Source organism: Bos grunniens, chromosome 26 (assembly GCF_055505025.1).
Source record: "Bos grunniens cultivar Pamir isolate PY7600 chromosome 26, Bosgru_T2T1.0, whole genome shotgun sequence".
In the NCBI taxonomy this organism is placed as follows: Eukaryota; Metazoa; Chordata; class Mammalia; order Artiodactyla; family Bovidae; genus Bos; species Bos grunniens.
Window position 1 is genome coordinate 20,362,462 of NC_141190.1, and position 23,823 is coordinate 20,386,284.

The 23,823-nt window shown below is 39.0% G+C and overlaps 1 protein-coding gene and 1 pseudogene across 13 annotated transcripts in view; one reads left to right on the forward strand and one right to left on the reverse strand.

The window, feature by feature from the left end:
- Positions 1-23,823, reverse strand: part of HPSE2 (heparanase 2 (inactive)) — a 715,384-nt gene that overhangs the window by 673,088 nt on the left and 18,473 nt on the right. The window lies entirely within an intron of this gene.
- Positions 7,623-8,514, forward strand: LOC147344148 (small ribosomal subunit protein eS1 pseudogene; annotated as a pseudogene).

The following is a 23,823-nucleotide window of genomic DNA, read 5'->3' on the forward strand; positions in this document are numbered from 1 at the left end:
TCAGCAATCTCAATGAACTCTCTTATTATTTCTAGCCATTTGAGACTAGAAGTTTATAAATTCACTAGGTAAACAATCACACATCTGCTAATAAAAACAAGGTTGTTTATTCCTTCTTCTTGCATATTTTATTTATTTACTTTTCCTATTTGTTGAAAGACATGGAACTCCTGCATTTCTGCTTACCTTACAATCAGTGACGCTGGCTGCCTTTGTTCCACGTTATCTTTTCAAAGGTATTTGTATATTTAACAGTCTTACAAGAAAGAGACAGTGCCTCACTTCAGAGCAAAGGGCAGGCATACTTAAATGTCCAATGCAATAAAGATAATATTCCCCTCTAAATAAAGAGCATGCCTGTTTACTCCTCACTATGAATGATTCAGGTTCCCTAATCTCATGGTTGTGTGTGCATGCTCAGTCGTGTCTAACTCTTTATGACCCCATGGACTATTACCCGCCAGGCTCCTCTGTCCATGGAACCTTCCAGGCAAGAAAACTGGATTAGGATGCCATTTCCTCCTCCAGGGGATCTTCTCAACCCAGGGATCAAACCTGAATCTCTTGCATCTCTTGCACTGGCAGGTCGATTCTTTAGCACAGCTCTACTTGGGAAGCCTAATCTAGAGTTACCCTCCGGTTATATAACCCATTGCATGTTCAAGTATCACCTAGCAGTCTTCCCATTTTTCTATGGAAATTTGGACTCAGAAAAACAACACAAAAATTTGCTGATACTCTGGCCACTGCTATTGCTATAAAAAATAAACTCCTTTTTGTTTTACACAGGAGTCTCATATCTTCTGTCAACATTCATAAAACTGGCAAGTTACTGTGTTAGCTTACAAGAAGGGTAAAATTTCAGATCCTTCAAAGTTCTTGACATTATTCTGCTGGCTATAACCTCCAGTACAGTGGTGACCTACGGGCATTGTTGTCTTCTTCCTGATATTAAGAAAAATGATTCTAACATTTTACCATAATATTAAGCATAATAATTGATTTAGATTCTTGGTGTATATTGTTTTTCAAGTTATGGGAAGTTGTTAAAAAAAAATTCCTAACCTACCCATTTAACTTGGGAAACTGCTATTTTAGTGGCCTAAAAGAGTTGACACAGCTTTCCAAAGTGGTTCTCCTTGGAATTAAAAATAGGAAAGAAATTCCTAGGAGGGACTATTAGAATTTCATGTAAGACAGTTCTTCATTATGTCATGCCTCACAGAACATTTGACATTCTTAGCCTCAACCAACTAGATACCAATAGCATCCCTAGTCTTGATGCCTGAACCACCCCTCTTCCCTCACCAATTTTTTCAAATATGCTCTAGAGTCAGAGTTGGCAGTCTTTTCCTATAAAGAGCCAGACAGCAAATATTTTAGGTTTTGTGGGCCACATAGCCTCTGTTGCACTACTCAAGTCGGCTAATGTAATGCAAAAGCAGCCATAGACAATACATAAATAAATGAGCATGGCTATACTCCAATAATGGAGAAGGCAATGGCACCCCACTCCAGAACTCTTGCCTGGAAAATCCCATGGACAGAGGAGCCTGGTAGGCTGCAGTCCATGGGGTCACTAAGAGTCAGACACGACTGAGCGACTTCACTTTCACTTTTCACTTTCATGCATTGGAGAAGGAAATGACAAACCACTCCAGTGTTCTTGCCTGGAGAATCCCAGGGACCGGGGAGCCTGGCGGGCTGCTGTCTATGGGGTCGCACAGAGTCAGACACGACTGTAGTGACTTAGCAGTAGCATACTCCAATAAAACTTGACAAAAACAAGTGGTTGCAAGATTTGGCCTGCAGGCTGTACTTTGCTGAGAGGGATGGGTAGAGAGTAGAATATCCTCAAACTTCACAGATAAGAGAATGGGGTCATGGATGAAGTGATTTCCCCAACGTTTTGACTGCACAGCAGTTTGTACCAAGCAGTGATTAGAACAGGGCCTCCTAACTGCTGGTGCTCTTCCCACTGGGACACCTAACAGAATAAATGACACCCTGGAAGAATCTGCCTCAGCAAGTATTTTTATCCACTTCTACTAAATGTATGCAAATATATATGGATACTTGGCAGAAGTCCATGAATATATAAGGCTCCGCTCCAGCTGTCTTCCTACTCTGTGGTGTATAGTATTTCTCTAATTTTACATCATTCCCAGATGAAGACACCATGGTTTCATCCCAAGAATGTTCATGAAAACATGCAATACAATTGGGCTAAAGGCTGAACCCAGAAGCAGAGACTTCCCACAATAACTCAGCATAAATCATTCATCTGCTAGATATTTCTAAGGACAGCCTCACAAAATTGAGCACAGCTCTGATTTTTCATCTGTACAAGAGAGCTTACACCCTATTAACCTGAAGTCTATTTTCAAGTGAGAATCCTTCAGAACTGGATCTAATACTAATCTATACAAAGTATAAGAATATAGAACATCTACTTTTCATTCATCTGCAATTGCTAAGATTCCATCTATAGAGTTATTTTGTTTGACCTGATTGATTCCTCACAAAAGTGCTAAATAAGTTGCCTCACGGCAACTAAGCCTCATGGAAGGACTATGTAATAATAAATAGCTATTAGCAGTGATACACACAACTTGAAGCAATGTAGTAGTTCTCAGAAAAGGACTGGGCTTGGACAAGAAAAGCGACATAATCAGCCTTGGCCAAAACCAAGGCTTTGCTGATTTACTCAACAAATCTGGGGTTGTTTTTACCCTCACTTGATATGTCACACTTTGGGTAGAATACTGGACTACATGAACTAAAGTTCTTCCTACTCTAAGATTTAGTTAGTCTAAATTCAGGGGGGAAAAAAGAGAATGCTACATCCTGGAAAAACTCTCATAGAAGATGAACTCGGGCATGAAGAAAAGACAGGTGTTAGATGTGGAAAGTGAAGGGAGAGGTATGTGAAGCGATCAGTGTTATTAATAACTACACAAACAGCGCCTCTCTTCCTCATACCCAAACAATAAAATCCACTCAAAAGCTCTAAGATGATCCCAATATCAAGAAGTTTCTAAAGAGAACCTGCTAATGATTTGGAATTTACTGCACCAAAGCAGCAGTAATGACACCAACTAAAGCCAACAGTCTGGCATAATTGTTGACTGAGCAGTAATAATCTTAGATGGCTACTTCTATTGGAATCTGATATATTAAAATGATAGGTAAGGACAGGTACCAACAATTATACTTACTGCATACTTTTTGATGAAGTGAAGAAATACTTAGTTAGGCACTGGAATAGAGTCAGTAGCATTTGTCTTCATTTTGTGCCTGGAGAAACTAACTTAGCTTCTTTGAAAGTTGACATCCCCCATGGTATGGGTAGACTAACTAGGACTAGAATGTTTATATCCTTGACTTACATCATTTAGGTTTAAAGTTCTCCAAAGGGTAATGTGTAGTCCAAAGCTGCTAAATGTCAAAGTCAACCAGAAAACAAAACAGAATTCTAAATAAATCAAAATAAAAGTTTAGACATCTGAACTTTTGATAAGGATTTATCAAGCATCATCAGTTCCTTGTCTAACTTGGAAGCAAACCAAATTTCTTCATGTGGATGGCTTTGGAGCCTCCTAGTGGCAGCCTCAGGGGACCTACAGAACTGGAGTCCTGGAACGGACCAGACTTTCAAGAGTGTTTGTTATCTATACTGATGATCAATTCACACAAATATATCAGCTCCTACAATGTACTCAGGGCTTCCCCGGTGGCTCAGATGGTAAAGAATCTTTCTGCAATGCAGAAGACCTGGGTTTGATCCCTTGGTTGGGAAGATCCCCTGGGGAAGGAAAACAGCTGCCCGCTCCAATATTCTGGCCTGGATATAGTGCTCAACACACTATATTAAACAATGGGAATTCAAAGATGAATAAATGTTTGTCCCTACCCTCATGGAATTCACAGCCTACTACTATGTACACAAGTAAGAACAGAAGTAACTCTGATTCAATGTAATATGCACTTATAATCTGCAAAATAAAGGGAAAGGATGAATTCAGGAGTGTGTGATAAAGGGGGTTGACTTCTTAGCCAAGTCTTGACTAAAGGAAAAATGGAAGTCTATCCGATAGAGAATCCCAGGACATATATATTTTCATGTCTTTGCTAATTCTCCTTCCTCTTTGGATTATTCTCCCTTTTCCATATATCATACCTAGAATACTAAGACTTGAGTACCCTTAAGGTTCTAGTTTTATCTTCCAAGCACTGGAGAGATGTCAGAGACTGTAAATCAAATAAGTGACTTACCTATTGAAGACTATTCACAAAAATAATTCTGATAGTAGTATGAAAAATGTTATTAGGAGAGCTGGGGAGCAGAGTCTATTAATATGTCACAGTATTCCAAGGGAATGGTAAGGGCTGGCAGCACAGTAGCAAGAAAGAGGATTTCAGAATTAGACTACTACACCTATGTTAGGGGCTTTCCAGGTGGCGCTAGTGGTAAAAGAACTTGCCTGCCAATGCAGGAGACCCAGGTTAGATCCCTGGGTAGAGAAGATCCCCTGGAGGAGGAGGGCATGGCAACCCACTCCAACAAGTATTCTTGCCTGGAAAATCCCAAGGACAGAGGAGCCTGGCGGGCTACAATCCATAGGGTCACAAAGAGTCGGCCACAACTGAAGTGACTTAGCACACATGTATGCACGTATACCTGTGTTAAAGGCCTAAGTTAAAGACTTATGATATCTGATGGCCAAATGAATATGGGAGACTAGGCTCAGAAAAGAATAAAAAATAGTTCAAAATTTTCCTTAAGAGATAAGGTAGGATAAGATAAGGTAGGAGACGATGCCTTTAACCAAGATAAGGAACACAAAAGAAATCAAGGGGATGAGTAATAATGAGGAACATTAGTAACTAGTTTTATTTGAGGTACAAAATTTATGATTTGTTTAAGAAACACTAGGAAGTGACTGCAAAACTCCTAACTCTGAAAAACACTATAACAATCTCAAAATAATCAACAGTGATAACCATTATTAAAATGTTAATTGTTGTTATCTCTTAGTGATATAGAGAAAAGAACAATCATATCCATTTTCATAAACATCCTGAAATTGATCCAGTCTCAGAAAATTAAACTTTCATTAGACAATGAAAATTTTCTAGCAAAAGTGAACATCTTATTCCCCTTACCTTTGTCCCCTTTGGTTTATCCAAAAACATCCATCATTCAAGGAACAAGTTGAGTTTCACCTTTGCCTTGCCACAAAGCCTTATCTTACTCCTTCAGACCTTACATATTACTCTCTTAGGTTCAGATATTATGGTAATATCTGAACTCTCATAGCACTTGGCACAGATAACATTCTACTAAATTGTCCTTTATGATTTGCTAGAGTTTTAAGGAAATTTAGTTGTGTCTCTCCAACTATATTTAAGTTCCTTAAAGAGTAAGGCACTGGCCTACTTCTGCTCTCAGCCAGAGGCCAACTAATCCATATTCCAACTAATCCCCTAATTCACCTCCCCTATATTTTACAAATGATAAAACTGGGCCCAGACAAGCTAAATAAGTTGGGCAGGGTTCACAAGTAGTTTGTGAGTCCAGGTACCCAGAGCTTTATTTCCTTAACATTTCTATGCTTTCAGGTGCCCCATAAATATTTATTTTTTAATTTTATTATTGGAATATAATTAATTTACAATGTTGCATTAGTTTCTGCTATACAACAAAGGGAAAAAATCAGCTGTATGTATATGTATATTCCCCTCCCTTTTGAGCCTTCCTCCTATCCCCCAAATTCCACCTCTCTAAATCATTACAGAGCACTGAATTGAGCTCCCAGTGCTACACAGCAGGTTCCCACTAGCTATCGATTTTACACATAGTATTTATATATGTCAATGCTAATATTCTGATTCATTGAGGTACTTGTGCGCCATGTTTCTTTTCCTATGAGGCATGTTTGCATCTTAACAGAATATTCAAATTCCAAAGCAGCCAAATTAATGATTATTTAACAATGGAATTATAAACCTCCTGAAAGGCAGTCAGGAATCTATTTGGTGACAGGGAGACATTCTGGGAAACTCAAAATCATATCACAAATTCCAGTATCCAGCTATGCTAGAATGACAGAAACCACATTAACCCCCTTACCTTGAATAACTTTTTAAAAGGACCAAGGTACACGAAACAATGCTTTCTGACATAAAAACATAAAGCACAGCACAGTGATTCCTAAAGAAGGAAAAACAAACAAGATGAGCCCTATCATTTGCCATCCATACCTGGAGAGAACTTTTAGGCTTGTAGTACAAAACAAGGAACCAAAACAGAACTCAGCAGTCTTATTGAGTTGATGACACAGAGTTCAGAGCTACAAGAGGCCAAGGCAACTTAAATTTGCAGCATACAGGAGAGGAGGGAGTTACACAAAGAACATGAGCTCCAGTAGTGACATCCTTGCATATGTGAGAAAACTACCAAGGTAAGGAAAAGAACCACCAGGAAGGAATAAGTAAAACAATCAGCACAGTACACACAGGACCAGGAATAATTCACATTCTGGGCAACTGAAAAGACCTCATAACATACAAGGCTTCTAGTAAGAAGGGTACAGAAAAAGAAAAGTATTGCCTCAGAAAGGTATTGCTACAACAGAGAAGTCAAATTAGTCATAGACTATTCTAACAAAACTTAAAAGAAAACTTGAAAAAAATCAAGCTGATCCCAAGGACCTTAACTTCATCTCTCAAAAAGACAAATAATATTTAAAGGAATATCAAACTATCCAGCATTCAACAATGTAAAATTTTAAATTTCTGATATCCAGTTTAAAACTACTAGCACACAAAGAAAAAAAAAAAAAAGATGACCCATAAGCAGCAGAAAAATAAATAAACAGAAACAGACAGAAATGACACAGATGATTAAAGTAGTAGCCACAGAAATTAAAAAATTGTTTTAAAATATTGTCTATATATTTAAGAAGACAAAAGAAAGCAAAGGAGTGAAAATTAGAAATATAAAAGATATAAAAAGAAACAAACTTAATTTCTAGAAATAAAACATAATAACTGAAAAGTATACTGAATTTAAGGCACTGCAAAAAATTAATGGCATAAAATGACATATATAAGGAGGGAAAAGACTCAAGAAAATTTAATGGAGCATCACAGAGCCATTAGACAATATTAAGCATCCTACTATATGAGTAATTGGTGCCAAAACAGGATGGGAGAAGGAAAATATAATGGTCCAAACTTCTAAATTAAATGAAAACTATAAACCCATAAAAACCTAAAAAGAAGAAACAAGAATAACACACCAAAGTGTATCACAATCAAATTGCTAAAAAGCAGAGATTAAAGGAAAATCTTAAAAGTAGATAGAGCAAAAAGACACATAAGGTAGAGTAGACTTTTTGTCAGAAACAATGCAAACCAGCAAAAGACAAGTCAACACAGATTACCAAAATGAAATGCAAAGAGAAGGGAAAAAAAAGAACAACAACAAAAAAGGAACAGAGAAGCTAAGGGCAGAGGAACACTATGAAATGGTATATTATACACAAAACTAGAATCCTAGAAGGCAAAAAAAAAAGAACAAGAGGGCTGAAGAATAATGGCTGACAATTTTCCAAAATTAGTGACAGACAACAAACAACAAACCAAGGCCTAGATCCAACAAACTCAGATAGCACTAATAGGATAAATAGCCCTTTTGGTTCTCTGAGCAGCACCATGGTGGTCAGTAAGAATAAGTGCCCTACAAAAGGAGGCAAAAAGGCAACCATGAAGAAAGTGGTTGACCCATTTTCTAATAAAGACTGGTATGATCTGAAAGCACCAGCTAAGTTCAATATAAGAAATATCAGGAAAACACTGGTCACGAGAACTCAAGGCACCAAAATCTCATCTGATGGCCTCAAGGGTTGTGTTTTTGAAGTGAGTCTTGTTGACCTGCAAAATGATGAAATTGCATTTAGAAAATTCAAGTTAATTATTGTGGATGTTCAGGGCAAAAACTTCCTGACTAATTTCCATGGCATGGATCTTACCTGTGACAAAATGTGCTCCATAGTTAAAAAATGGCAGACCATTATTGAAGCTCACATTAATGTACGACTACCAATGGTTACTTGATTCATCTGTTCTGTGTGAGTTTTACACAGAAAATCACAGTAACCAGACTCAGAAGACTTCTTAGGCCCAGCACCAGCAGGTGCGCCAGATCCACAAGAAGATGATGGAAATCATTACCCAAGAGGTGCAGACAAGTGACTTGGAAAAGATGGTTAATAAACTGATTTCAGACACCACTGGAAAAGACATAGAAAAGGCTTGCCAATCTCTTTATGTGCTCTGTGATGTCTTCATTAGAAAAGTAAAAATGCTAAAAAAGTTCAAGTTTAAATTGGGAAAACTCATGGAGCTAATGGTGAAATTAGTAGTTCTGGAAAAGCCACTGGGGATGAGACAGGTGCTAAAGTTGAATGAGCTGAAGGATATGAGCCAGCAGTTCAAGAATCTGTTTAAAATGCAGACTTTTAACGGTGACAAACAAAAGATCTTATTTGTGATTTAAAAACAGGATAAATAACAATAATCAAACATGCACACACACATACCTAGGCATATCAAGGTCAAAATGCTAAAAACCAAAGACAAAGAGAAAATCTAAAAAGCACTTATGGAAAACAAAAGATACACTGCTTAGAGAGGAGCAAAAAGAATTACAGGGACTTCTCTGTACAATGGTTAAAGACTCCTCACTTCTACTGCAAGGGGCATGACTTGATTCCTGATCTGGGAACTAAGATTCTGCACATGGCCAGCAGCATGGCCAAAAATAAAAAAGAAAGAGCAAGAATTATAGCAAACTTCCCAACAGAAACCATGGAAGAAAATGTAATGAAATTTTTAAAGTGTTAAAAGAAAAAAAAAAGGTCAACCCAAAATTTTGCACTATGCAAAAATATCCTTCAAAGGTAAAGGAGAAATAATTTTCTCAAACTCACTGACAGTATACCTACTCTTTAAGAAATGTTAAAGAAAAGTATTCAGGCAGAAGGAAAAAAAAAAAAGTGGAAGTAAAAAACAGTTGATGAGTGTCAGAAAAGATAAGTGAAGGTTAAAAAAAATTGGTTTTCTTATTTTAGTTACTCTCAGAGATAACTGAATGGTTCAAGCAAAAATAAGAACAACAGGTTTCAAGCATGGCATATGTTACAATGAAATTATGATATCAATGGCATGAGGGATGGGAGGGAAAATATGGTACTTACACCATACATGTAACTGTGTAATATAAACTCAAAGTAGATTCTGATCATTTAAAACTCATTTTGTAAACCCTAGAACACAAAAGGCACAAATTAACTTTTAAATAAATTGGACTTTATCAAACAAAAAACTTTTCTAATGCTTAGCACACTGCCTATCATGTAGTGAGTATTCAATAAATGTTACTACTATTACCAGGTACAGTATCAGGCATGCTGAAAATACATACAAAAACAAAATCATCCTTTGCCCTCACAAGGCACATGGATCATCCCAGACTTAAGGAAAGGATGGTTTAGTATGATTTAGCAGTGAATTTAGCTGTGAGCTTCCTTTTGTCCTCAAGGCAAAAGTGGAAATTTAGTAATGCATACCTGAATTCATCTAATTGAAGGATGTAGAACTTTTTTTTTAATGATTATTGTTTTTTACTCTTTTGACCACCCATCTTTACCAAAACTTTTACACTTCAAAAAGGTACATTTTAAGAAAATGAAAAGAGACACTATACACAGGGGGTAAATATTTACAAAACAAATGGCTGACAAAGGATTTGTATCCAGAATATACTAAACTCCCACAACCTAGTAACAAGAAAAACAACCCATTTAAAAACAAAACACTGGAACAGAAATTTCACCAAAGAAAATATATAAAGCAAATAACTATAGAAGACAATGTTCAATATCATTAGTCATTCAGTTCAGTTCAGTTCAGTTCAGTCGCACAGTCGTGTCCGAGTCTTTGTGACCCCATGAATCGGAGCACACCAAGCCTCCCTGTCCATCACCATCTCCCAGAGTTCACTCAGACTCATATCCATCGAGTCAGTGGTGCCATCCAGCCATCTCATCCTCTGTTGACCCGTTCTCTTCCTGCCCCCAATCCCTCCCAGCATCAGAGTCTTTTCCAATGAGTCAACTCTTAGCATGAGGTGGCCAAAGTACTGGAGTTTCAGCTTCAGCATCATTCCTTCCAAAGAAATCCCAGGGCTGATCTCCTTCAGAATGGACTGGTTAGATCTCCTTGCAGTCCAAGGGACTGTCAAGAGTCTTCTCCAACACCACAGTTTGAAAGCATCCATTCTTTGGCGCTCAGCTTTCTTTATAGTCCAACTCTCACATCCATACATGACTACTGGAAAAACCATAGCCTTGACTAGATGGACCTTTGTTGGCAAAGTAATGTCTCTGCTTTTGAATATGCTATCTAGGTTAGTCATAACTTTCCTTCCAAGGAGTAAGCGTCTTTTAATTTCATGGCTGCAGTCACCATCTGCAGTGATTTTAGAGCCCCCCAAAATAAAGTCTGACACTGTTTCCACTGTTTCTCCATCTATTTCCCATGAAGTGATGGGACCAGATGCCATGATCTTCGTTTTCTGAATGTTGAGCTTTAAGCCAACTTTTTCACTCTCCACTTTCACTTTCATCAAGAAGCTTTTGAGTTCCTCTTCACTTTATGCCATAAGGGTGGTGTCATCTGCATACCTGAGGTTATTGATATTTCTCCCAGAAATCTTGATTCCAGCTTGTGCTTCTTCCAGCCCAGCGTTTCTCATGATGTACTCTGCATAGAAGTTAAATAAGCAGGGTGACAATATACAGCCTTGACATACTCCTTTTCCTATTTGGAACCAGTCTGTTGTTCCATGTCCAGTTCTAATTGTTGCTTCCTGACCTGCATACAGGTTTCTCAAGAGGCAGGTCAGGTGGTCTGGTATTCCCAACTCTTTCAGAATTTTCCACAGTTTATTGTGATCTGCACAGTCAAAGGCTTTGGCATAGTCAATAAAACAGAAATAGATGTTTTTCTGGAATTCTCTTGCTTTTTCCATGATCCAGTGGATGTTGGCAATTTGACCTCTGGTTCCTCTGCCGTTTCTAAAACCAGCTTGAACATCTGGAAGTTCATGGTTCACGTATTGCTAAAGCCTGGCTTGGAGAATTTTGAGCATTACTTTATTCATGTGTGAGATGAGTGCAATTGTGCGGCCAGTAGTTTGAGCATTCTTTGGCATTGCCTTTCTTTGGGATTGGAATGAAAACTGACCTTTTCCAGTCCTGTGGTCACTGCTGAGTTTTCCAAATTTGCTGGCATATTGAGTGCAGCACTTTCACAGCATCATCTTGCAGGATTTGAAATAGCTCAACTGGAATTCTATCACCTCCACTAGCTTTGTTGGTAGTGATGCTTTCTAAGGCCCTCTTGACTTCACATTCCAGGATGTCTGGCTCTAGGTGAGTGATCACACCATCGTGATTATCTTGGTCATGAAGATCTTTTTTGTACAGTTCTTCTGTGTATTCTTGCCACCTCTTCTTAATATCTTCTGCTTCTGTTAGGTCCATACCATTTCTGTCCTTTATCAAGCCCATCTTTGCATGAAATGTTCCCTTGGTATCTCTAATGTTCTTGAAGAGATCTCTAGTCTTTCCCATTCTGTTGTTTTCCTCTATTTCTTTGCACTAATCTCTGAGGAAGGCTTTCTTATCTCTCCTTGCTATTCTTTGGAACTATGCATTCAAATGTTTATATCTTACTTTTCTCCTTTGCTTTTCACTTCTGTTCTTTTCACAGCTATTTGTAAGGCCTCCTCAGACAGCCATTTTGCTTTTTTGCATTTCTTTTCCATGGGGATGGTCTTGATCCCTGTCTCCTGTACAATGTCATGAACCTCCATCCATAGTTCATCAGGCACTCTATCAGATCTAGTCCCTTAAATCTATTTCTTACTTTCACTGTACAATCATAAGGGATGTGATTTAGGAAAATGAAAACATGAATTATCACTCTACATTCACTAGAATTTGTTGTTCTTTAGGCGTCAGAAAATTAGAAACACCAAAGGAACATTTCATGCAAAGATGGGCACAATAAAGGACACAAATTGTATGGGCCTAACAGAAGCAGAAGATATTAAGAAGAGGTGGCAATAATACACAGAAGAACTATCCAAAAACAGATCTTCACGACCCAGGTAATCACAATGGTGTGATCACTCACCTAGAGCCAGACATCTTGGAATGCGAAGTTAAGTAGACCTTAGGAAGCATCACTATGAACAAAGCTAGTGGAGGTGATGGAATTCCAGTTGAGATATTTCAAGTCCTAAAAGATGAGGCTGTGAAAGTGCTGCACTCAATAAGCCAGCAAATTTGGAAAACTCAGCAGTGGCCACAGGACTGGAAAAGGTCAGTTTCCATTCCAATCCTAAAGAAAAGCAATGCCAAAGAATGTTCAAACTACCGCACAATTGCACTTTTGAGAAAAGTAATGCTCAAAATTCTCCAAGCCAGGCTTTAGCAATACGTGAACCACGAACTTCCAGATGTTCAAGCTGGTTTTAGAAAAGGCAGACGAACCAGAGATGAAATTGCCAACATCCACTGGATCATAGAAAAAGCAAGAGAATTCCAGAAAAACATCTACTTCTACTTTATTGACTATGCCAAAGCCTTTGACTGTGCAGATCACAACAAACTGTGGAAAATTCTTAAAGAGACTGGAATACCAGACCACCTGACCTGCCTCTTGAGAAACCTGTATGCAGGTCAGAAAGCAACAGTTAGAACACAGAACTGTTCTGGACACAGAACAACAGACTGGTTCCAAATAGGGAAAGGAGTACGTCAAGGCTATATATTGTCACCCTGCTTATTTAATTTATATGCGGAGTACATCATGAGAAACACTGGATTGGATGAAGCACAAGCTGGAATCAAGACTGCCAGTAGAAATATCAATAACTTCAGATATGCAGATGACACCACCCTTATGGCAGAAAGTGAAGAAGTACTAAACAGCCTTTTGATGAAAGTAAAGAGGAGAGTGAAAATGTTGGCTTAAAGGTCAACATTCAGAAAACTAAGATCATGGCATCCAGTCCCATCACTTCATGGCAAATAGATGGAGAAACAATGGAAACAGTGACAAATTTTATTTTGGGGGGACACCAAAATCACTGCAGATGGTGACTGCAGCCATGAAATTAAAAGACGCTTACTCCTTGGAAGGAAAGTTATGACCAACCTAGATAGCATATTCAAAAGCAGAGACATTACTTTGCCAACAAAGGTCCGTCTAGTCAAGGCTATGGTTTTTCCAGTAGTCATGTATGGATGTGAGAGTTGGACTATAAAGAAAGCTGAGCGCCAAAGAACGGATGCTTTCAAACTGTGGTGTTGGAGAAGACTCTTGAGAGTCCCTTGGACTGCAAAGAGATCCAACCAGTCCATCCTAAAGGAAATCAATCCTGAATATTCATTGGAAGGACTGATGCTGAAGCTGAAACACTAATACTTTGGCCACGTGATGCAAAGAACTGACTCACTGGAAAAGACCCTGATGCTGGGAAAGACTAAAGGAAGGAGAAGGGGACGATAGAGGATGAGATGGTTGGATGGCATCACCAACACAATGAACATGAGTTTGAGTAAACTCTGAGAGTGGGTGATGGACAGGGAGGCCTGACGTGCTGCAGTCCATGGGGTCGCAAGGAATCGAACATGACTGAGCAACTGAACTGAACTGAGTCATTAAGTTGTGTCTGACTCTTCTGCTACCCCACTAACTGTAGCCCATCAGGCTCCTCTGTCCATAGGATTTCCCTGGCAAGAATACTGGAGTGGATTGTCATTTCCTCCTCCAGGGTATCTTCCTGAACCAGGGATCAAACCTATGTCTCCTTCATTGGCAGGGCAGACTCCTTACCACTGAGCCACCAGAGAACACAAAGAGTATAATACATTGGTAAAGGGCAATGGTTCTTATCTCCTACTGCTTCAGAACTTTAGACAAGAGAAGGCTTAACAAAGCCACTGAGATGGGGGAGCCTGGTGGGCTGCCATCTATGGGGTCGCACAGAGTCGGACACGACTGAAGTGACTTAGCAGCAGCAGCAATAACAAAAAATTTAGGAGTAAAAGCAGGATTCAAATAGAACTTGTAAGGATTAGTAAATCTAGCATAGAAAAAGAGCTTTTGCACAAGTGAAATGATTTGTTTAAATAGTTTTGGAATATCAAAATGGAATTTCATTTGCAGAGAAGAGAAGTTATCCTTGGAAAAAGCCCCTGAATTCCTTACAGGTTATATGGACTAGCCTCTCCTCATAGCTTCTCAATCCTGAGGCAAACTGAAAACTCCACACTCCCTTCTCTCTCCAAGAGTCCCATTCCCCCACATGACTTTTCCTCCTTTTAACAAAACAAGAGACATCTAACTTTCCTGACACATGCAGCTGGCACCAAAGCAAACCAAGCTGTGGGGTGGCTGACCCAAAATTACTGATGAATGTTCAAAATAAACACATTTTCAGCCAATCTGGAATGGTATATTTCTAAGAGGACAGAGAGCTCTTAAAATTAACTAACTCATCTGGACAAACTGTCCATCCAATGGAAGTTTTTCAATAATGAATATCAGACCATAGATCTTCCTGCAGCTGAGCTTGTTTATCACGCAAGGAGTCTGCTTCTTCATGTCTCATGGATAGCTTCATGATTTTTATTTTCACTGGCTTCTGGCTTCTTATATTTATATAAACAGGCCAAGAAAACAAAACACATGAGAGCAAGTTTAAATGGTAGATTCTTCATTCCTCCAAAAGGCAGAGATATGTATCTTTCCTTTTATACATGTCAGATAGACAATTGAGGAAGAAAAGATACATGTTTGGGAGAAGAGAGGCCCTTGTTTAAAAAGCATAACTTACTAAAGTGGTTTTTCTTATTGTGTGGAAATTCTAATCAAGTGCTCTCTGTTGCAATGTCTGAAGATTGCCGAGTAAGGCCTATACATAAAACAATACCAAACCGAAATTAAGAGTGGATTTGCATCTTAAACTAACTAAACTAGTATTCTGAAAGAACTCGATTGATGGTACATATAACCAATTCCTATCGAGCATGATTTTTTTATGTTTTGTTTGCCTGTTTATTTTTATTTATGTAGAAAATCTTCTTCTAAATGAGCTCTGACTGTGGCTCTAAAGGGAGAGGCATATCTTTTTTGAGATAGAGGAAAACCCTTTAAATATCCTAGGAATGTCCTGCCTTTCTTTCAATAGATTGACCACACTGAATAATGGGGAGTTCTCACTGTTCTTAGTCAGAGGAGGCCCAAGAGATGCTCTGCCCAGCTTAGGAAGCAAAAAGGGTGCCTCCAACCCTCTGTGAACTACCCTATGTTGATGCTTCTGTTGCCCCACATGTATCTCCCCTACTGCTTGCCTCCCAGTGGCTGTTTTCTAACTTAATTCATACAGAGTCCTTTCTGCCACAGATCACTTTATGTAGCAATCATGCCATGACTCACGTAAAAGAAGAGAGTAAACACCATTTGTTATTTATCTACTATGTATTGGGCAGGAAACTGACCACATGGGTCACAACCTTGTCTAACTCAACTGAACTGTGAGCAATGCCATGTAAGGCCACCCAAGAAGGATGGGTCATGGTGGAGACTTCTGGCAAAATGTTGTCCACTGGAGAAAGAAAGTGCAAACCACTTCAGCATTCTTGCCTTGGGAACCCCATGAACAGTAAGAAAAGGCAAAAAGATATGACACTGAAAGATGAACTCCCCTGGTTGGTAGGTGCCCAATATGCTATAGGAGAAGAGCTGAGAAATATCTCTAGAAAGAATGAAGAGACTGAGGCAAAGCGGAAACAACGCCCAGTTGTGGATGTGTCCGGTGGAGAAAGTAAAGCCCAATGCTGTAAGAACAATATTGCACAGGAACCTGGAATGTTAGGTCCATGAAACAAGGCAAACTGGAAGTGGTCAAACAGGAGATGGCAAGAGTGAACATTGACATTTTGGGAATCAGTGAACTAAAATGGACTGGAATGGGCGATTTTAACTCAGATGACCATTATATCTACTACTGTGGGCAAAAATCCCTTAGAAGAAATGGAGTAGCCCTCAAAGTCAACAAAAGAGTATGAAATGCAGCACTTGGGTTCAATCTCAAAAATGACAGAATGATCTCTGCTCGTTGCAAAGGCAAACCATTCAATATCACAGTAATCCAAGTCTATGCTCCAACCACAAATGATGAGGAAGCTGAAGTCAAACAGTTCTATGAGGACCTACAAGACCTTCTAGAACTAACAACCAAATATATATATATATATATACATTCTTTTCATCATAGGGGACTGGAATGCAAAAGTAAGAAATCAAGAGATACCTGGAGTAACAGGCAAATTTGGCCTTGGAGTACAAAATGAAGCAGGGCAAAGGTTAACAGAGTTTTGCCAAGAGAATGCACTGGTCATAGCAAACATCTTCTTCCAACAAACAAGAGATGACTCTACACAGAGATATCACCAGATCAGTTCAGTTCAGTTGCTCAGTAGTGTCCGACTCTTTGCGATCCCATGAATAGCAGCACGCCAGGCCTCCCTGTCCATCACCAACTCCCGGAGTTCACTCAAACTCACATCCATCATGGTCAATACCAAAATCAGATTGATTATATTCTTTGCAGCCAAAGCGGGAGAAGCTCTATACAGTCAGCAGAAACAAGACCGGGAGCTGACTGTGGCTCAGATCATGAGCTCCTTATTGAAATATTCAGACTTAAATTGGAAAAAGTAGGGAAAACCACTAGACCATTCAGCTATGACCTAAATCAAATTCCTTACGGTGGAAGTGACAAATAGATTCAAGGGATTAGATCTGATAGAATGCCTAAAGAACTACCGGTGGAGGTTCGTAACATAGTACAGGAGGTAGTGATCAAAACCATCCCCAAGAAAAAGAAAGGCAAAATGGGTATCTGAGGAGGCATTACAAATAGCTGAAAAAAGAAGAAAAGCAAAGGAGAAAAGGAAAAATACACACATCTGAATGCAGAATTCCAAAGAATAGCAAGGAAAGATAAGAAAGCCTTCCTAAGTGAACAACACAAAGAAAAAGAGGAAAACAATAGAATGGGAAAGACTAGTGATCTCTTCAAGAAAATTAGAGATACCAAGGGAACATTTCATGCAAACATGGGCACAATACAGGACACAAATGGTATGGACCTAACAGAAGCAGAAGATGTTAAGAAAGGGTGGCAAGAATACACAGAAGAACTGTACAAAAAAGATCTAATGACCCAGATAACTAGGATGGTGTGATCACACACCTACATCTTGGAGTCAGAAATCTTGGAGTGCAAAGTCAGGTGGGTCTTAGGGAACATTACTACAAACAAAGCTAGTGGAGGTAATGGAATTTAAGCTGAGCTATTTCAAATCCTAAAAGATGATGCTGTGAAAGTGCTGCACCTCAGATGTCAGCAAATTTGGAAAACTCAGCAGTTGCTACAGGACTGGAAAAGGTCAGTTTTCATTCCAGTCCCAAAGAAGAGCAACAAAAAAGAATGTTCAACTTACTGAACAATTGCACTCATCTCACATGCTAGCAAAGTAAGGCTCAAAATTCTCCAAGTTAAGCTTCAACAGTACCTGAACCAAGAACTTCCAGATGTTCAAGCTGGATTTAGAAAAGACAGAATAACCAGAGATCAAATTGCCAACATCCACTGGATCATAGAAAAAGCAAGAGAACTGCAGAAAAACATATACTTCTGCGTCACTGACTATGCTAAAGCTTTTGACTGTATGGATCACAACAAACTGTGGAAAATTCTTAAAGAGACGGGTACCAGACCACCTTACTTGCCTCCTGAGAAACCTGGATGCAGGTCAAGAAAAAACAGTTAGAATCGGACATGGAACAATGGACTAATTCCAAATTGGGAAAGGAGTGTGTCGAGGCTGTATACTGTCACCCTGTTTATTTAACTTATATGCAGAGTATATGATGTGAAATGCCAGGCTATATGAATAACAAGCTGGAATCAAGATTTCCAGGAGAAATATCAATAACCTCAGATAATCAGATGACACCACCTTAATGCCAGAAAGTGAAAAGGAACTAAAGAGTCTCTTGCTGAAGGTGAAAGAAGAGAGTGAAAAACCTAGCTTAAAATTCAACATTCAAAAAACAAAGATCATGGCATCTGGACCTATCACTTCATGGGAAACAGATGGGAAAAAAATGGAAATAAAGGCAGATTTTTCTTGGGCTCCAAAATTACTGAGGATGGAGACTGCAGCCATGAAATTTAAAAGACACTTGCTCCTTGGAAGAAAAGCTATGGCAAACCTAGACAGTGCATTAAAAATCAGAGACATCACTATTCTGACCAAGGTCCATATAGTCAAAGCTATGGTTTTTCCAGCAGTCATGTACAGATGTGAGAGTTCTACCATAAAGAATGCTGAACACCGAAGAATGTATGCTTTTGAACTGTGGTGCTGGAGAAGACTCTTGATAGTCCCTTGGACAACAAGGAGATTAAATCAGTCAATCCTAAAGTAAATCAACCCTGAATACACATTGGAAGAAGTGATGCTTGAAGGTGAAGCTCCAATACTTTGGCCACCTGATGAGCAGAGCTGACTCACTGGAAAAGACTCTGATGCTGGGGATTTAGGGAAGGAGGAGAAGGGGACAACAGAGAATGAGATGGTTAGATGGCATCAGTGACTCAACAGACATGAGTTTCAGCAAACTCCAGGAGACAGTGAAGGACAGAGAAGCATGGTATACTGCAGTCCATAGAGTTGCAAAGAGTTGGACAAGACTGAATGACTGAACAAAAAAGAAGAAGAAGACAGCATGAGATCAACCCTCTTAAAATTTTAAGCACAGTATCCTCAAGATTCATACCTGCTATTGCATATGGCAGAATTTCTTGCCTTTTTAAGGCTGAATAATATTCCATTGTATGTACATACCACATTTTCTTTATCCATTCATCCATCAATGGACATTTAGGTTTTTTCCATATCTAGACTATTGTTACAAAGAACATGGGTGTGAAAATACCTCTGAGATCCTAATTTCAATTCTTTTTGATAAATACCCAGAACTGGAATTGATGGAAGGTATGACAATTCTTTGTTTTAGGAGTCTTTATACTATTTTCCAGCTATAACAGCTGCAGCACCTTACACTCCCACCAACAGTGCACAAGGGTTTCAATTTCTCTATATCATCACTTGTCATATTCTATTTCTTTGATAATAACTATCCTAACAGGTATGAGATGATATCTCACTGTGGTTTTGATCTGCATCTCTCTGATAATCAGTAATGTTGAGCATCTTTTCATAGATCTGCTGGCCATTTGTATATATTCTATAGAGAAATGTTGTTCCAAGTCCTTTGCCTAGAATCAAGATTGCCAGGAGAAATATCAATAACCTCAGATATGCAGATGACACCACCCTTATGGCAGAAAGTGAAGAGAAACTAAAGAGCCTCTTGCTGAAGGTGAAAGATGAAGAATGTAAAAGATGGCTTAAAACTCAACATTTAAAAAACTAAGATCATGGCATACAGTCCCATCACTTCATGACAGATAGGGAAACAATGGAAACAGTGACAGACTTTATTTTCTTGGGCTCCAAAATCACTGCAGATGGTGATGGCAGTCTTGAAATTAAAAGAAACTTGCTCCTTGGAAGAAAAGCTACAACAAACCTAGACAGCATATTAAAAAGCAGAGACATTACTTTGCCAACAAAGGTCCACCTAGTCAAAGGTATGGTTTTTCCAGGAGTCATGTATGGACGTGAGAGTTGGACCATAAGGAAAGTTGAGCACAAAAGAACTGACGTTTTTGAACTTCTGGTATTGGAGAAGACTCTTGAGAGTCCCTTGGACAGCAAGGCGATCCAACCAGTCCATCCTAAAGTAAATCAATCCTGAATATTCATTGGAAGGACTGATGCTGAAGCTGAAGCTCCAGTATTTTGGCCACCTGATGCAAAGGGCTGACTCATTAGAATAGACTCTGATGCTGGGAAAGATTGAAGGGAGGAGGAGGAGACAACAGAAGATGAGATGGTTGGATGACATCACCAACCCGATAGACATGAGTCTGAGCAAGTTCTGGAAGCTGGTGAAGGACAGGGAAGTCTGGCATGCTGCAGTCCATGGGGTCCCAAAGACCATGAATTACTGAACTGAACTGAACTTGCCAAGTTTTCAATTGCATTATTTGTTTTCTTGCTATTAAGTGAGGACCTCTTCTATATTTTTGGGTATTAACCCCTTGTCAGATAGACAGTTTGTAAATATTTTTTCCTATTGTACAGGTCGTCTTTTTACCCTGTTGTTTCCTCTGCTCTGCAGAAACTTCTTAGTTTGATGTAGTCCCACTTGTCTTTTATTTCATTATCTGTACTTTTACCAACAAAATCAATGTCAAGATCAATTTCATGAAGCTTTTCCCCTATGTTTCCTTCTATACATTTTACAGTTTCAGGTCTTATTTTGAAGTTTCTAACCCATTTTGAGTTTATTTTGCTCATAGTATAAGGGTCCAATTTTGTTCTTTTGCATATGAATGGAGAAGGAAATGGCAACCCACTCCAGTGTTCTTGCCTAGAGAATCCCAGGGACAGCAGAGCCTGGTGGGCTGCCGTCTCTGGGGTCGCACAGAGTCGGACACAACTGAAGCGACTTAGCAGCAGCAGTAGCAGAGGATATCCAGTTTTCTCAACACCATATATTAAAGAGATTATCATTTCCCCACTGTGTATTCTTGGCACCCTGCTTGAAGATCAGCTGTCTGTAAATGCAGAAATTATGAGAATTAAATAAAATAGTAGATTAAATGTGGGTACAATGTCTGATTCACATTAAATGCTTAATACAAGTCATCAGTAAAAAAAAAAGAAAAAGAAAAAGCTATATGATGATGACAACAACATGGTGATACTGCTGCTGCTGCTGCTGCTAAGTCGCTTCAGTCGTGTCCGATTCTGTGTGACCCCATAGATGGCAACCCACCAGGCTCCCCTGTCCCTGGGATTCTCCAGGCAAGAACACTGGAGTGGGTTGCCATTTACTCCTCCAACATGGTGATAAGATGATGACAATTAACAGAGCCATCCACTCACTTACCTAATCCTTATTTATAAGCAAGAATATAATACTGTAAGATGACAGGGCAGGTTTAAGAGTACATATTAGCTACAGGAAAGATTTTCCCCCTACATGTTAACTAGATTCATAACTGTCACACAGGTATGAAATACAAAAGTGTTTTCTTCCCATGTACTAATACTTAGAAAAGATTTTTAACCCCATCCTCAATAATCCAACTGTCTGACTTTAATTGCCTTTTGAAAGAAAAGTCCGGAAAAGAAAGAAGTGAAAAAGGAGATTATTTCTACTTGAACTAACAGCCAAAAACCTGCTTTGCACTGACTAAATTTTAAAAAATTAAGTTTGGCTCATGCCAATGTTATTAATCCCTCAGTTTGTAAGCTCCGTTTGATCCCAATGAATCTCTTTTTTAAAAAGAGTCTCCCTTTCATGTTAGAAATGGAGCACAAAGTAATTGCAGAGGATACTATCCATATCAAATCAATTACCATGTCCTGTCAATTTTTCCTTTGTAATGACTCCCCAACTATTCCTTTTCTGTCTCATTGCTGCTTTACTAATGTAATCTGTCCACATCTCACTCCTGGATATTCTCACTAGTCTCTCCTTGGTCCCTCTGCAGCTAGGAATCTACCACTTTCTGTTCTGTGAGGAGCTATGAAACAAATATTCCTAAAATATCACATATAATTTTCTTAATCACAACCTTTCCTTGATTGTTACGTAAAGAATAAAACCCAAACCCCTTTACTTAACTCTCAAGTTAATTCTCAGATTGTCTTGCACAATCTGATCCCCAATCCCAATTTCATCTTTCAAGGAATGCCTTTTACAACTGGTTCCCAAATGGCCTTGGTATATTGGAAATGACACTGACTCAATGGCACATAATCATTATCTGTAGTTCATCAATTCCCAAATATTAAGCAGTTACAGAAAAATAAAAAAGATAAAAAGAATAATATTCCTTCATTTCCAAATACTCCTGACCACAACTAAAAACCCATGAAAAGGATCAAAGGTTAATGTTTGTTAAAAAAAAATCCACCCTATATTCCTTCATTCTCAAGAAAATTTTATTTCTCAAACTATGCTCACAGTTATTTCCAGAGCTCTTCTAACTTCCAGTAAACCAAGACTGTCAAAGAATGAGCATGAAACTGGTGTCTATGGTGGTAACTCATCAGTCTTCCAATGTCATCAAGATTTCACAATGCTCACTTCATGCCCTCACCACAGCCCCCCTCCTATACTAGTAAAGCAAATGCGACTACTTGGGGGCAAGTCAGGGACTGGGAGCAGCTGAGTAAATCAACTGCCAGGCTGGGAACAGAATCCAAGAATTCTATTCCTGCCTCATATCCAGTTACTAGGAGTTGTCCGTTTGGCTTTAGTCTGTTTTTAGTCTCTCTTTATATTTTTTTTTCCTTCTGAATAAACAAGCTTGTCTAATACAAGACTCTCAAGATGTGAGGGCGCCTTCTTCACATGGAAGCAGCAACTCCTAAAGATCTCTGTTTTCTGCATGTGAATATTTCATTAGATTAGATTCATGGATTCTCTGTAGACTCTGGGGTTCTTTTGGTTAATGGTTATTGCAAACACAGATCCAGAAGAGACCACTGGAAGGACAACTACCTTCAAGGTACGTGATTTAAAGACCTTTGTCTTCAATTTTGATGGATTCCAGATCACCACAAGCTAACTCATTCATTATTCCTTCAACATTTATCAAGCACCTACTATGTGCCAGGCCTGTGCTTAGCACAGGGCATATAATGATTTTTAAAAACACCACCACACACTCAAGGGCAGAGATACCAAGGAACAGAGGTCTACTCTAAGGTGAAATGTGGAGTGAGTCCTTAGGCATTATAATTTTATAGTAAGAGGATCATTAGTCCCTCTCTGGCTTTTAAATTCTGTAAGGGTATATTAAAATAGGAGTTCAAAACAAGTAAGTAAGCATTCTGACCACCCACAACGTACTCATCACTGAACCAGATACTACAAAACTCTAAAATGGACTGGAAGCAACCATGTATTGCTGAAAAGAACACAAATTTTAGAATCATAAACTCTGATTCTAGCAAGTCCTAGTTGTAAAAATAGGACAAGTTATTTAACCTCTCTGAACTTCAGTTTCCTCAACTTGTGTGTGTGTGTCCAACTCTTTGTGATCCCAAAGACTGTAGCCTGCCAGGCTCCTCTATCCATGGAATTTTCCAGGCAAGAATACTTGAGTGGGTTGCTATTTCCTTCTCCAGGGGATCTTTCCAACCCAAGGATCAAACCCATGTCTCTTATGTCTCCTCTACTGGCAGGCGGGTACTTCACCAGCTGAGTCAACAGGGAAGCACTTCTTTAACTTGAAGAGGTGAGAAAATCTGCCTGGTTAGGATTAAATGAAACATAATATAAAATGCCTTGCAGAGGGTCAGTGCTCAAGAACTGTTTATTACCTTTGTTTCAAAGAAAATGGGGCTACTGACACCAATTAGGAGATTACCACTTTAGCAGATGGTCTAGACTAAGACAGCGACAGTAAGACCAACGGAAAAGTAAGATATATCAAAGGCAATCAAACAGTCAGGCAGGAGA